We start from the raw sequence: 15,666 nt of genomic DNA on the forward strand, positions 1-15,666 counted from the left end.
AAAAAAATGAGTGTATTATAATGACTCCAAGGTGGATTATATAAGGCTTTATGCTATTACAGTTGTAAAATGTAGTTTTTCAAATTTTTTAATGGAGGAAGGAGCCCATGAAAGAAAAGTGCTTAGGGCCATGAAAGACCTAATGTGGCTCTGGGGGTTACTATGGATGATGGCTCAAAGGCCTAAGACAACATAACCCTAATGTCTTCAGTTATATTAACATTGGTAATGCTCACATTTCATGGGCTATGCGGCCCCATCCACAGAGCTACAGGATCTCAGCTCACCTCGCCAAATTTTCCCAGCTGTTTCTGAAGACTACTTCCACAGGCTCAGTGACAGGAACAATCAGATTCATCCGTGCCACCCCTTTATTAACATCCTCTGCCAAGAAGCCACATCAGGAGATGCCCCACCAATGAATGGTACTTTAACTGTCATCTACTTCAGCTTTTCTATCTAGGTGCTGTTTCCCAAATTCCATCTCCTCGAGGGGTCAAATGGCACCATAGTGCCTTCCAACCAAATCCAGTGTTACAGCTGAGCTGCGTACATCCAGGAACACAGCGACTCCTCAGCCCACAGATCTGAATGGCAGGAACTCACTGAAGAAGTCCTGGAACAGCACTGCTTATCACTGGAGCCTCCACAAGTCCCTTGTGTAAATTAGCAGCTCCTGTTAGTTCCTGGTCTCTGTGCCTACACTAGGGAACAAGCAGCGCCCTGTCTGCCCCTTTCCCATTGGCTCCTGTCTCTTGTCCCAAGCATCTCTGAAAGATCCATCCTTTTAGGAAAATATACACATAGCACCTTGGGTGCTGCCCATGCATTGATATAATATATATATATATATATATATATATATATATATATATATATATATATATATATATATAATTACAGCCAAATATTTCAAAAATAAATATAAACTTTCAAGTATTTCAAAAGCAAACACACACATGAAACAAACCTTTACCAAGATTGTTAATACGGTATATAACTACTCTAATATTTTCTCTTTTTAACATTTATTTTAAGTTCTGGTGAATAATTTTGATCTATGACACCTAACAAAAGATGTACAAATGACAGTTCTAGGCCTACAGCAAAGAGGTAAAGGAAGAATATCATACTGAATGTTGAATCTCAATTGGTATAGCAGGTCCAGATAACAACAAAGAAATGGTCAAAGAAACCAAGGCAAAAATCAACTGGTAGCAGAGAACTAAGAAAGAAAAACCCTGAAGCAAGGTAACTCCTTTCTCACTCTCAATTACTGGCAGTGGCATAAGAATCCAGGAATTTACAACCAATGAAGAGGGAAAGAGATTAGGAAGAAAAGCTCTCGAAAAAGGCATACTCCTCATGGGATAGCCATTTAACTCCGAAGAATCAAAAAAATTAATAACTTGGACTGTTAATAGAATTAAGATTTATTCACAGAATTAATAAATTAAAAATTGAATAGAATTAATATAATTAAATGCTTCTTTCAGATAGAAATAGGAGCCATGATCTTCCAAATAAAGTTATTTCAAATTAAAATTATATTTTTCACCCCTGAATTTTGTGTACTGATGCGAGTATGAAATTATACCTGTTACAAAGTGATGGCAGGTTTAAACATATAGTGTCTACACACAGGCTCAAACTCCCTGAAAGTAGGAGTCATGCATGAGGAATGATTTCATCTATCAAGTCTGACACGAGTCCCACCAACAACTTGGGCGAAAACACAGCCTTTGGATGTGAATCTAGGACTGTGGTTTCAGAAGAAATCTGTATGAGTTGATGCTCATGGAGTGATCTGGCCCTGGTAGACAGGATATAGAAACATCTCATGGCAAATATGAAATGGAAAGCAGAGCAGATAGCTGTGTTACGATCTGAAACCAGCTTCTGAAATTTATGTTTCTCGTATTTCCTGACTGACATGCAATTATCTCCTTAACATGTTTGGCAAGGTGTTTTGGAAAATTTTAGCCATACTAAGGGAAGCCAAGAAAAGCAATTTTGTTTCTGTCTGCTTGAGAAACTTAGAAGGGAAATTGTGCTCTCCAGGTACTGGTTTGTTGATGGCAGCAGTGACAAGAAGATTCCCCAAGTCGGAGTGGAACTTAGAGGCACAGATGGGTCCTTCTCATTTGCCACATCTTTTGAAATGGAGAATATTTGTCTTGCTCTTTCTTAAAATTACACAACTTTATTCACTGTAGAAACGTTTGAAAGTGTAAGTAACATGTTTTAAAATATGAAATCATTTATAACCTCCCCATTCAGTTGACATAAAACTGTCAACATTTTAATGTGTATCTTTACAGATCTGTTTCTACACATTCATATGTATGTATGAATATTCAAAAGTAGGATCACACTGTATATACTCTTTTGCAGTCTGATTTTATGTAACTCATTATGTTATGGACCTCTTTTCATGTCAATACATGTTTGTCTAACTCCATTTTCTCAAACTTGAGCATGCATCAGAATCAGATGAAGAGCCTGATACAACACAAGTCCCAGCAGACATTGATCCTCTAGCGGGCCTGTCCTTGTGCCAAATGCAAGAGAAGCAAGGAAGGGAAGAAAGTACCCCTACCTTCTCTTCCTTGTTTCCGCAAACTAGTAAATAGTACTGTGCATAGTGATGTTCTGGAAACTAAAAGTGCTTAGTTCAGTTTTCACCTGGGTGTATCAGCCCAAAAATGATGTAACAATGCTCAGCCAAGCATTGCTCATAGCAGCCCAAAGATAATTTCAGTAGCAGATGCTCAGAGTTGTTAAAGGAGAGTTTGGTTTCTTTATGTACTTCATACAAGGATCGTACATAAATTTGATAATTGGAAAATGGGTATTCATTTAAAATAAGGTGTGTTAGTTTGAAAGTGTTTGTTTCTTCTTCACTGAAATGCCTGTATCATTTAAGCAAGAGGTAATGAAATTTGATATGGAGATGTATTGACATGGAGATCATTTTTGACATAGAAAGTGGCTACAGTGAAAGGGTGTTCCATGTCTCCATGATAAGCAAACCAAAGAATTCAAAAGAATAAAAATATTCAAACTTCATCGTCTTTCCCCTTTGTATTAGTTTCCTATTGCTGTTGTAACAAATTACCAGAAATTTAGTGGCTTAAAACAATATGAATGTATTCCCTTATGTTTCTGGAAGACAGAAGTTTGAAATCAATTTTATTGAGCTAAGGTCAAGGTGTCCATAGTGCTATTTCCTTCTGAGTCTCTAGAGGAGAATTTGTTTCCTCACCTTTTCTGCCTAGACTGCATTCATTGCATTCTTTGGCTCAGGGTCCCTTCCTCCATCTTCAAAACCAGCAGAATAGCATATTCCAGTCTCTGCTTCTGTCATCACATGACTTTCTCTCTGACTGACTTGTCCTGCATCCCCCTCATAAGGACCCTGTGAGTATGTCAAGCCCACCCAGTATAATCCAAGGTAATCTCTATGTAAGCCCCTTGATTTAATCACATCTACAGTCTCTTACCCAGAAATGTAACATAGTCACAGGTTCTGGAGATTAGGATGAAGACATCTTCGGGGGCCATGCCATTATTTATACTTTCATGTCATTTTATAAATTAACAATGTAAATTGAGAGAGAAATTATAAAACAAGAGACATTTAATTTAGATTGATAAGAAAAGTTACTGAAAACATGCAACACATCAGGTGCTCCTTGTTTAGCTCCAAAATTTTTCCCTTAAAATTTTGTTGCCTGGAAAGTACACTAAAAAGTTTTTTTGAGGTACAATGTACATATAATAAAGTATGCATACCCTCAATATAGCCTGATTAATTTTTGCACATTCTGAGCTAAGGTGGAATAAGGCAAGCTTTGCCTTCTCACTTCAGCTTTCATACTGTGATGTGCGTTTTTCACAGTCTATTTACTACTATGTTTTTCTCATTTTTGTGCTTTTTCTTGGTAATTTCATTGTTTAAAATGGTCCCAAGTGCAGTGCTAACGTGTTGTCCAGTGTTCCTAAGTGCAAAGAAGCCTGGGATGAGCCTTACGGAGAAAGCGCATGTGTGAGAGAAACTTCAGTCGGGCAAGAGTTTTAGTGCTAGTGGCCGTGAGTTCAATGTTAATGAATGCCCAATGTCATACATCCAGGAAAGGAAAAGGAAATTTGCCAATTTGTGTGTGAGGCCCCTCCTGAAGGTGCTAAAGTAACACTTATATAGTGCATGATCACGGAAAAGCAGCTAAATGTGTGGGTTCATGAGATGCTGACAGGTTTTGTTTTTCTCTTTTTAAGCCAAGGAAATTTGTGGTCATGTTATCTAGAGTCAAGAAATGTTAAGCTTTTTACGGCTGGTGCTGCCTGCCTCACATGTTCAAAAGACGATAAGGCACAAAATACGTCAAATTTTCAGGAGAGGGTGGTTCTGCAGATAAGAAAGCTTCAAAAACAATTTATTAAATATCTGCTAAGTGTTTTACAGCAAAGGGTTAGGTGGATGAGCAGATTTTTAATGCTGCTGAGACATTTGTTGTACAAAAAGTTGGCAGACAAATCTATGTAAGGCCAATAGTATTTTGGTTGACGAAAATATTGTGAGTGGAGTTTCCTGGGAACCCTGCATTTCCTCTAGGAGCAATAGTTCAGTATTGGCTAACTTAGTGTTTGCCTTGATTTTATAGAACATAACTGCCACAGAGCACAAGAATCGACTACCTGTTCCACCCTCATAAATTTTGAAACATGAGGAAGGACCCACATATCTGTTTTTTTATCAACCCTTTCATTTGCTTCTGAAGCAGTCTAGAATTTGAGGGTCATTGATACAAATAGTATCCACATACTTCTGAAAGCCTATCATATCTTTCAGAGGTATCTTTGTTTTCTGATCTTTAATAGGATCTTATGGTGGACAACTTGGTCTGTGATCACACAAGGATTCTTTTTAACCTCCTGTGATTGGCTAGAGAGGAAGTTGCTTGTGTACCTTTTTTTGTTTTTTCAAATACTGGCTCATGATTCCTAAGAGAAATCACATCTAACTATTGAGACATCCTACATCCATCTATTCATCTTCTCACCCATCAGATTTAAGATGCATGTGGGCAGCAACCATGAATATTTGGTTTATCTGGGTAAATCTAATACCTTCTCAGTGATTTTCCCTTGATAGACACTCTCCCCAGGCATTGTGATAGGAATTAAATTCTTCCTATTAAATCATTGGTTCTCAAGCAGGGATAATTTTGCGTCCCAGAGCACGTCTGGCAATATCTAGAGGTATCTTTGGTTGTCACTGGAGCTGGGGGTGGGGGTGCTAAAGATATTGAGTGTATAGGGGCCAAGGAGGCCGCTAAACATCCTACAGTGTACAGAACAGCCTCTGCTCCCATAATGAAGAATTATCTGACCCAAAGTATTCATAGCGCCCTGGTTGAGGAAAACCGCTGCAATGGATATAACAACCACAGTTGGCCATTTCTCATCCTCTGACACTGCCCTCCTGCCAGAGACTGTTGGAATAACACAGCAGCACTGAATCATGTTCCCCCCAACAGCCCACCTCTCTTCCATGCAGCAGTTACATGGAGAGAGACCTGGGGAAGGCTTTGCTTTCTCCTGTTCCATTGGTTTGTTGGTGTTCATCCTAAGCCAAGAATGCGTATACTTTTCTCCCCAAGTTTTTATAAACACACATCTTCCCTATTTTTATTACCCATCCCTATTTCCTTGCTTGCACCTCACACAAAATACAGTCCAGCTTCAGAGGAAACAGGTGTACCCTGACCCCCTCTATGGAGTTTCTATAAATGGCTTGGTGAAAAAATGCATTCAGGGGCCCACGAACATGCATTGCCTTCTCCTTCTCCTCCTCCCTTGCCTTCCCCTGGTGAATGAAAGGAACTTTGACCTACCAGAGACGCAAACTGCAACTGCATATATGCTGGATTGCCCTCCAGTTACCTTAGTCACATGCTCAGGCAGTGAGGAAAGAATACCAGATTCCTAAAGATCCAATTTCCTGAACAGAAATATGTGTGAGCAGGGGAAAAGAATGACTGGACACTTTAATTCAGGTGCAGCATTTAGTTTTCAGTAAGCTGTGGTTTCACAGAGACAATAAAGACAAGCTGAATGTAGCCAAATGTTAAATGGTTGTGAGGAAATCTATATATTTTCCCCCTCTATTGTTATGATTTCTGTCTATTTGAGAGTAAAATAATATACCTAAGAGGAGATATTTTTTTCCTTAAGAGAGGTGAATTAAGATTGAGCAAATTAATTGTCTTTACCCCTTTGTCACATATTTAATGAGCATTTACTGTATATGATGCCCTGTGCCAGGCCTGGAGACAGAAAAATGAAGGGGACACTGTCCCTGCCCCAAGGAGCAATATTGCCTCTTAATTTAACATTTTAACATGCATTTTTCTATTAACAATAATACAGTCACAGACTGAGAGGAAATATTTGCAAAACACAAACCTGAGAAAAGACTGTTATCCAAAATATATGAGGAATTCTTAAAATTCAACAAGAAAATGAGCAATCCAATTTAAAAATGGACAAAAGACCTTAACAGACACCTCACCACAGATGGCAAATAAGCATGTGAAAAGATGCTCAACATAATATGTTACCAGGGAATTGCAAATTAAAACAATGAGATACTACTACACACCTATATGATCAAAATCCGGAACACCGATAACACCAAATGCTGGTGAAGATGTGGAGCAACAGGAATTCTCATTCATTGCCGGTAAGAATGCAAAATAGTACAGCCACTTTGAAAAACAGTTTGGTGATTTATTATAAAACTAAACATACTCTTAGTATATGATCTAGGAGTCATGCCCCTTGGTTTACCCAAAGAAGTTGAAATTATGTCTATCCAAAAACCTGTACACAGATGTTCATAGCAACTTTATTCCTAATTGCCAAAACCTAGAAGCAACCATGATGTCCTTCAGTAGGTGAATGATAAATAAAATGTGATACATCCAGGCGATGGAACATTATTCAGCACTAAAAAGAAATATGCTCTCAAACCATGGAAAGACATGAAGGAATCTTAAATGCATATTACTAAGTGAAAGAAGCCAATGTGAAAAGGCTACATATTGTGTGATTCCAACTATATGACAACTGGTAAAGGCAAAACTATGAAGACAGTAAAAAGATCAGTGGTTGCTAGGGGCAGGGAGGGGAAAGATGAATAAATGAAGAACAGAGGATTTTTAGAGCCGTGAAACTACAGTGGTGGATACATGTCATTATACATTTGTCCAAACCCACAGAACGGATACCAAGAAGGAATCCTAATATAAACTATGAATTTGGGGTGATAATGATGTGCCAATGTAGGTTCATCTATTATAACAAATGGACCGCTCTGGTGTGGGATATTGATAGCGGGGGAGACTGTGTGTATGGTAGGAAGCAGGGGATAAAGAGGAAGTCTGTAACTTCTGTGAACCAAAAATGGATCTAAAAAATAGTCTATTTTTTAAAAAATCACACCCAACTACGTATAGGTATACAAGTAAGTTCAAAGGCCTCTTTTACATGGTGGCAATAAACTCCACACATGGTACTGTGGAAGCCACAAATCAGAATGGTTATTTATATAGGGCTGGTGCGTGTGGTGGAGGGATGGTCAGGAAAGACCTCATAGAGGAGATGATGCCTGAGTTGAGTGTTCAGAGGTGAGGACATTCTAGCCTGAACGCCTAGAGAAATGTGTTCTGGCAGAGTGTATATTGTGAATGAGAACCTTTTCTGATGTATGTCCTTTAAATAAATTCAGCTAGATCTCTCTTAAGCAATTAAAGGCAGAATTTATTGGATCCTATGAATGAACAGGCCTGGGCTCAGTTTGGGTTAGGCTTCTCAGGTACCATAAGATGAGGCCATTGTCATGCCCTGATGGGTTATGCTTCTCTCCTAAATCAGATATTTCTCCTGTATGTGTCTGGACCTATTTGTGGCTCCCTACTCTTTCTTCTCCCTGCCTACAGGCCAATTTCTGAATTGTGACTTCCCAGAAAGCATACATTCCACTCTCAAAACACTGATTGAGGTTTTCTGAAGATATGAGGGGAATGATAAAATCAGGGTGACCACTTGTCCTGGTTGTAGCACTTTAAGTCCAGGGCCCTAGGAACTTCTCTAGTCCTGGGCAAATCAGAATGATTGGTCAGCTGAGATCAAGGAAAAGGTTAAGACTCCCTTCACAATCTCCTCTTGCCCTCAAGTTCTTTCCTTAGGCTGCTGCCCCCCACAAACACCTCCATACCCTGAACAGTCCTATATGATCTTTTGAGCTGGTACCTCTTCCCCTCACATTCCTTAGCAAAATCCTTCAGCTTGCATAATTCCCTCAGCAAGACAAAGCCAGTCCAATATGGCTCAGCCAAAGATTACCTATGATTCCTCACATTCCCTAAGGCCACTCTTCTTTGTGTATGTGAGAATATATTTATTACATTTGTGAGAGAAACAATGAGCAACTACAGGAAAGTATACTTAAATGGGGAGTATGGCTGGAGGTTGGAGGTTGATACTTGCCATGTATTTTATGCCAAAACATTTCCCTCTCAAACCTTCCATGCTTTTCTCAAGTGTTAAGATTGACAGGCCTTCTCAAAACTATTCCCCTTTCTGGCTTCTCAACTCCTCTCTCTGGCTTTTCCTCCTACTTTTTAAGACTATTACAGTATGTCTCAGGAATTCTCCCCAGCCTCTCCTCAGGAACACCCTCACGACTGACGGACGCTCACCCGGCTTCCACTCTTTCTTTCCTCTCTCCCTCCACACTCTTTTGGGGGTGATATCAGTAAAACTCAAGAATAAGCATTAATTCTTTTTGTTTTCATCCCTTTTCTTTCTCAGTAAGCATTTGTTTATTTAAAAAGAAAGAAATGCTATACTCAAAGTAGGGGAGGGTCTGGGAAAAGAGATGGATAGTTGAGATGGTAGACTGGAGATGAACAGATCAGAGGAAAAAATATTTTTAAAGATGCCGTTTGTTACAGATTATTATACTTCTCAGATTCATATACTTCTTTGTCCCCTTTGTAAATTGAGCAAATAGCAGCACCCACTCTGAAGGTTGTTGTGAAACGATGGATGAGGACAGCTTTCTCTCCATTCCTCTTTCACCCACACCAATGTTTTTAGGTTTGAGTTTTGGTGCTTAGCAATGTGTCCCGAGGCCTTACTCTCTGAATAACCTGTAAGATACTCTGATTGTATAACCTTGATGGAGAGAATTCTTACTGAGAAAGAAAAGGGATAAAAACAACGATGGTTGTGTAAAATGCTTAAAATGTGCAGTAAGGAAATGCTCAACAAATGTTCACTGTTATTATTATTACCTCAGTGGGCTTTAGAGGACATATTTTAAAGGGTATTTTTCTCTGAGTGTAGGGGTAAGGAATCTTCTCCATAAAGAAACATTTCTCCTTTGAATCAAGTTAAATAAAGCAATTCTGGCTGGGCCAGGCAGAGTTTATTAATAAGTCTGATGACAAAGAAAATAAATTAAAATACCGAGTACCATTTAAGCTAGTAACTAGTTCTGCAGAAATAAATCCTTTTTTTAAGAAAAAAAAATTGTTTTTTAAGAAAGCATCAGTTTCTGTTTCTTAGCGAATTTTAAAGGCCTTCCTAGCAAGGCCTTCTTAAAGGCTAATCTTAAAAAGCCTTCATGTGAAATGCACAGAATCCTCGAGTTAAACAAGATCCCCCTATTGCACCAACATTGGTCATCAAAGTTACTCCCAGGATCATATATTCTGGATGGATGCTAGCAGAAACTGAATATTTTCAAGTCCTCTTGCTGAAGGGCACATCTGTTTTGCATTGGCATGTAGCTGAAAGAACCAGACTATTTTCACCTAACAAGCAATTAAATTAACAGGTATTTGGTATCAGAAAATGAAATTCCATACATAGATTCTAAGGAGCTAGAGGCAGACCCGCTGCCAATCTAAGCATCTTGAGATCTTGAAGCCAGGTTGACAGTTCCTTGTAGGAATAGTTAAATCATTTTTCTGGTTAGAGCTACAGAATTCTCTCCATCGAGGTTATACAATCAGAATATCTTACAGGTTATTCAGAGAATAAGGCCTGGGGACATATTGCTAAGCACCAAAGCTCGAACCTAAAAACATTGGTGTGGGTGAAAGAGGAATGGAGAGAAAGCTGTCCTCATTCCTCCCCCAAGTAAAGGCTCAGGGTGAGGAGTCTTAGTAGGACTCTCGAAGGCAAACCATATGTGGAAAATGTGCCAAATAAATATTTGGTATGCAACAATTTTTTGGAGCTGGAAGGAATCACTCTCAAAATATCAAGATGTGAGATTTCAGGGAAATTCTGAATTCTCCTTTGTGTTCAATATCATTTTTTTTTTCTTTACAGAAATCACATTACACATTACATGTGATTTCTTCCATTTTGCTTACTTCACTTAATCTATAGTAATTTTCCATAGCATTAGGCATACTATAAGAATATTTCATAATAGCACATCATGAATATTTTTTAAAAAGTGCGTAATTATTCCTCTGTCACTGGACATTTATGTATTTTTACATTTCCTCATAAATAGAATATGACAAACATTGGATGTAAATGTGGATTCAGTTCTCTGATTCTCCCTTAGGATATTTTCCAAGAAGTGAATTATTGATCAAAGAATTTGGATGTTTTAAAGGCTCTTCATAAGGTCAAACTGCTTTTTCAGGAGGTTTAAACACTCCTCCGTGCAACATGAGCATGCATTTCTTAACATAATCTCATAAATTGAGGATGAATTTAAAAATAATAAAAAAAGACCCTGCTAATTTGGTGTATAAAAATTGTGTTGTTTTAATTTGGATTATTCTTTTCGAATTTCAATTTTTTATATTAGCCATTTGTACTTTTCTATTCTGTGAATTGTTACATCCTTTGTTCACTTTACTCTTGGAGTCTTAATTCTTTTTAAAAATGTAAGGGAATTGAGGGGTAATAGCGCATGACCACTAAAGGGCACAGGATTTTTTTGGGGGGCGATGAAATGTTCTAAACCTGACTGTGATGGTTGTACTAAAAAAATCATTGCATTGTAAACTTCAAATGGGTGGATGATATAGCATATGAGTTATACCTCAATAATGCTACTTTTTAAATATTAGCATAAATAATTTCCATATTAAGGTAGTCAGCCTCTCTCAAAGTTTGTTTGGTAAATTTTCCTATTCTAATTGCCTTTTGCTTTTTCATATTCAGAAGACAGATACTTGTAGTTCAATCTATAATCTGTTCCTGAATGAATCTTCCCATTGCTTTTATTTGGAAAATTACATCACATGCAGAGATAGTCACTGATATGTTCTTCTAGTTTATTTTGTTTCCTAATCCATCTGGAATTTGATATAAAATATGAGGCTGTAATCTAAATGTTCTCCAAATAGGTACTCATTGAGTAAGTTTACCCTTTCCTTCCTCACTATGTTCTGATGATTCCTTTACAATAATTTACACATACCAACATGTATTTCTAAGTTATTATAGGTCTGAGAGTTCAAATATAAATTAGCAGTACACTTTTAATATTTTTAAGCTTTGAAATATGTCTTCATATCTAGTATTGCAAGACTGCATTACTTTCCTCTTTCAAAGCATTCCTAGCTATTCTTGCACATTCTTTCAGGTCAAATTTAGAACAATTTTATAGACACTTTGAGAATATAACTAGGCTAACATTTAACTGATATACTGATTTTAGAAGAAGGGACATGTTTAAAATACTTATCAACTAGGAGCACAATGTATTTTTCCATCTATACAGGTCTTCTGTTTTCTTCATAGAGGTCCCACACACATTTTACGTTTGTCTACACTTTTGTCAGGGTGGAGAGGGCGAATTCCCACTTCCTTTACCCTTCTTTAGATCTTATAGCTGGACTAGTAATAAAATAAAATTGAAACAAGACTAGATTAACAGGAGAAAACCCTATTTCATACATGTGCACAGGAGAATCGCAGTCTGATGCTCAGATCATAAAATGAGGCTCAAAGAAATGATTGAACTAGGCATTTTTCATATTACTTAGACAAAGAAACAATAACTTTCTAAGAAATTGACACAACCAAAAAAAGTTAGTGATCATTAGAAAAGAATGTAAGTGAGGTTTGGGTATTTGTTTGTGAAGAATTTAAACAAAACGATACATTAGAAAAGAGGCAAAGAATTTGATTGTACAGACTTTTTGAATGTTTAACTTTAACAATAAGGGGTGTCTTCTAGGTGTGGGGAGATTATTTCACATGGGAGATTTATTTCCTGCATTCAAGGAGACAAATGTCAAAGTATCCTTCTGGCACCAAGTAACTTTAATTCAAAGTACTCAGTATGCCATTGTGGGATATTTGGGGGCAGCCTGTCTTGGACCCTGACAGTTCCCTCCTCTGAAACTTCCTTGGAAGTTTCATATATTAAAAGGTTTACACAGAAGCGATGTTTTTCAGCAATGATTGCATAAGCTCATCCTTGCTGAGCAGTCGGTGTATCTAGAGCATGATGATTTTAGAATCAAATAGAGGCTCAGCTGTTAACTTCTGAAGGGACTGTTCCCAAAGTTCTCATAGTGGTGTTAAACTCTTGTTCTGTTACCATGGAGAGACTTAAGATCACTTTTTTCCAATTCATAATCTCCAAAGCTGGGGAATAAGACTCTCAATCTGTAAAGGACTTGGAGTTGTGATATGCCAGTGGATTTTCTATGATTTCTCAACTGGCACATTTATGTGGCACAACTTTATGAACAAAGGAGCCCAAATTTGTAATTTGGCTGGCATTTGGAGTAGAGTATTTAGTGACAGGAGGAGCCAAGTATCCAAGTCTATATCTTCCTGACCATTTATGTAGTTTATTGCCACATAAAATAAAGAGACCAATGTGGTTTATAGACAAGGTTAAAGTAGAATCTGTAATTCCCAGGATCTGAAATATTTCATGATGTGTGTCACTATCCGTATATCTCCAATCTCCACATGCTCCTGCCAATCTGTGAGAGCAGAACAGACTGTGAAATAGCTGGCATAGAAGTCTGGTTTTGGCAGCTATAAACCTGGATTCTGTCACCTGGCCAAAATGTCCAGATTTTTAGTGTACCAATATATAGTCTGTGGTATTGGGCAGCTTAATCAGGAGAGCAGCTGCAATACCATCAAGTTACACAAGAGTGGCTTGTGAATCATCGGAGGCATTTGGTGATTTGGCAGGAGTCTCTGTCCAAAAGGGTAGTGCTAGTCACTTACAATCTCCTTGGCAGGATTGAAGATGCCACCTGTGGAATCAAACCAAAGTTTGCAATGTTGTCTTAGTATGTCAGCCAGGAAAAGTCCAGTGATATGCTTGCTTTCAATGCACAGGAAATTTTTTTAGCCTATAGACTTTATCTGGGTAAGAGACATTCCTTGAGCTTCTACAGCTTTCCCCAAACCCAAATGACTCACTAGGAAAGGATGCAGAATGACGTTTGTCTTGTCATAGATACTATACGTTGTTCGTCTATCTTGTGTACTTAGCCTACCAGGTGTTCACATCAGCAGCAACAAAGACTAACTAGTTCAGGTTCTTTTGCACTATTGAGATGTTGACACACAGTGATCAAATTGATTAGTTATTGTGGCCAGGGTTTAGTAAACTGGCATAAAGTGCTGTTTAGTCTTTGCTTACCATGTTGAAAAAAAGATTGTTAATAAGAGCAGCACAAAGGTTGAAGAAGAACCCAAAGTGGACACTTAGAGAGAGGAAGTAGGATAGAGACCAGCACTCTCCAATCAGCCTTCTAATAAATCATTAATAAATGTGGGGAAATCCTAACCAGAGCAATCAGGCAAGAGAAAGAAATAAAAGGCCTCCAAATTGTAAACGAAGAAATAAAATTGTCACTTTTTGCAGACCCCATGATTCTTTATATAGAAAAGCCCAAAGACTCCCCCAGAAAACTATTAAAAAATAAACAAATACAGTAAAGTTGCAGGATACAAAATCAATATACAAAAATCCATTGTGTTCCTATATACTAACAATGAAATTTCAGTAAAAGAAATGAACAAAACAATTCCTTTTGCAATTGCAACAACAACAAAAATACCAAGAATAAACTTAACAAAGGATGTAAAGAACCTATACACTGAAAACTATTAGACATTATTAAAAGAAATTGAGGAAGACAAAGAAATGGAAAGATATTCCATGTTCATAGATTGGAAGAATCAACATAGTTAAAACGGCCATGCTACCCAAAGCAATATACAGAATTAATGCAATCCCTATTAAAATCCCAAAGGCATTTTTTAAAGAAATAGAACAACAACAAAAAAAAGTCATCAGATTTGTATGGAACCACAAAAGACCCTGAATAGCCAATGCAATCCTGAGAAAAAAATGATAAAGCCAGAGGTATCACACTCTCTCACTTCAAGTTACACTACAAAGAGACAATAATGAAAACAGATAGGTATTGGCAGAAAAACGGACACACAGACCAATGTAACATAAGTGAGAGCTCAGAAATAAAGCCACATATACATATGGGCAAATAACTTTTGACAAAGGAGCCAAAAACATATAATGAAGAAACGAAGGCCTTTTTAATAAATGGTGCTGGGAAAATTGGAAAGCCACATGCAAAAAAAATGAAACTACACTGCTATTTGTCACCATATACAAAAATTTACTCAAAATGGGTCAAAGACCTAAATGTAAGATATGAAATAATAAAATACATAGAAGAAAACATAGGTGTTAAACTTATGGACCTTGGTCTTAGAGAGGACTTTATGAATTTGACCTCAAAGGCAAGGGAACTAAAAGCAAAAATAAATGAATCAAACTAAAAAGCTTTTGCACAGCAAAAGAAACCACAACAAAACAAAGTCAACCAATCAAATGGGAGAAGGTATTTGCAAACAACACCTCCAATAACAGACTAATATCCAAAATATGTAATGAACTCATATACCTCAACAACAACAAACCAAACAATCTAATTGAAAAATGGACAGAGGACCTGAACAGACGCTTCTCCCAAGAAGACATACAGACTGCCAATAGATACATGAAAAGATGCTCACCTTCTCTGTTAGGGAAGTGCAAATCAAAACCACAATGAGATACTACCTTACACCTTTAGAATGGCTATTATCAACAAGACAAGTAATAATAAGTGTTGGAGAGTAATAACAAGTGTGGGGGAAAAAGAACCCTCATACTCTGCTGGTGGGCATGTAAATTGGTACAGCCACTATGGAAAACAGTATGGAGGTTCCTCAAAAAAATTAAGAAGAGAATTACCATATGACCCAGCAATCCCTCTTCTGGGTATCTACCTGAAAAATTTGAAAACATTTATCCATAAAGATATATGTACCCCTATGTTCACTGCAGCATTATTCACAGTAACCAAGACATGGAAACTTCCAAAGTATCCTTAAATAGATGATTGGATATAGAAGATGTGGTACATATATACAGTGGAATACTACTCAACCATAAGAAAAGATGAAATACTGCATTTGCAACAACATGCACGGATCTTAAGAATATCATATAAGCAAAATAAGTCAGACAGAAAAAGTCGAAAATAATACAATTTCACACATATGTGGGGTATAAAACTGAAA

Source organism: Rhinolophus sinicus, chromosome 16 (genome assembly GCF_057876585.1).
Source record: "Rhinolophus sinicus isolate RSI-liver-muscle chromosome 16, RSI-T2T, whole genome shotgun sequence".
In the NCBI taxonomy this organism is placed as follows: Eukaryota; Metazoa; Chordata; class Mammalia; order Chiroptera; family Rhinolophidae; genus Rhinolophus; species Rhinolophus sinicus.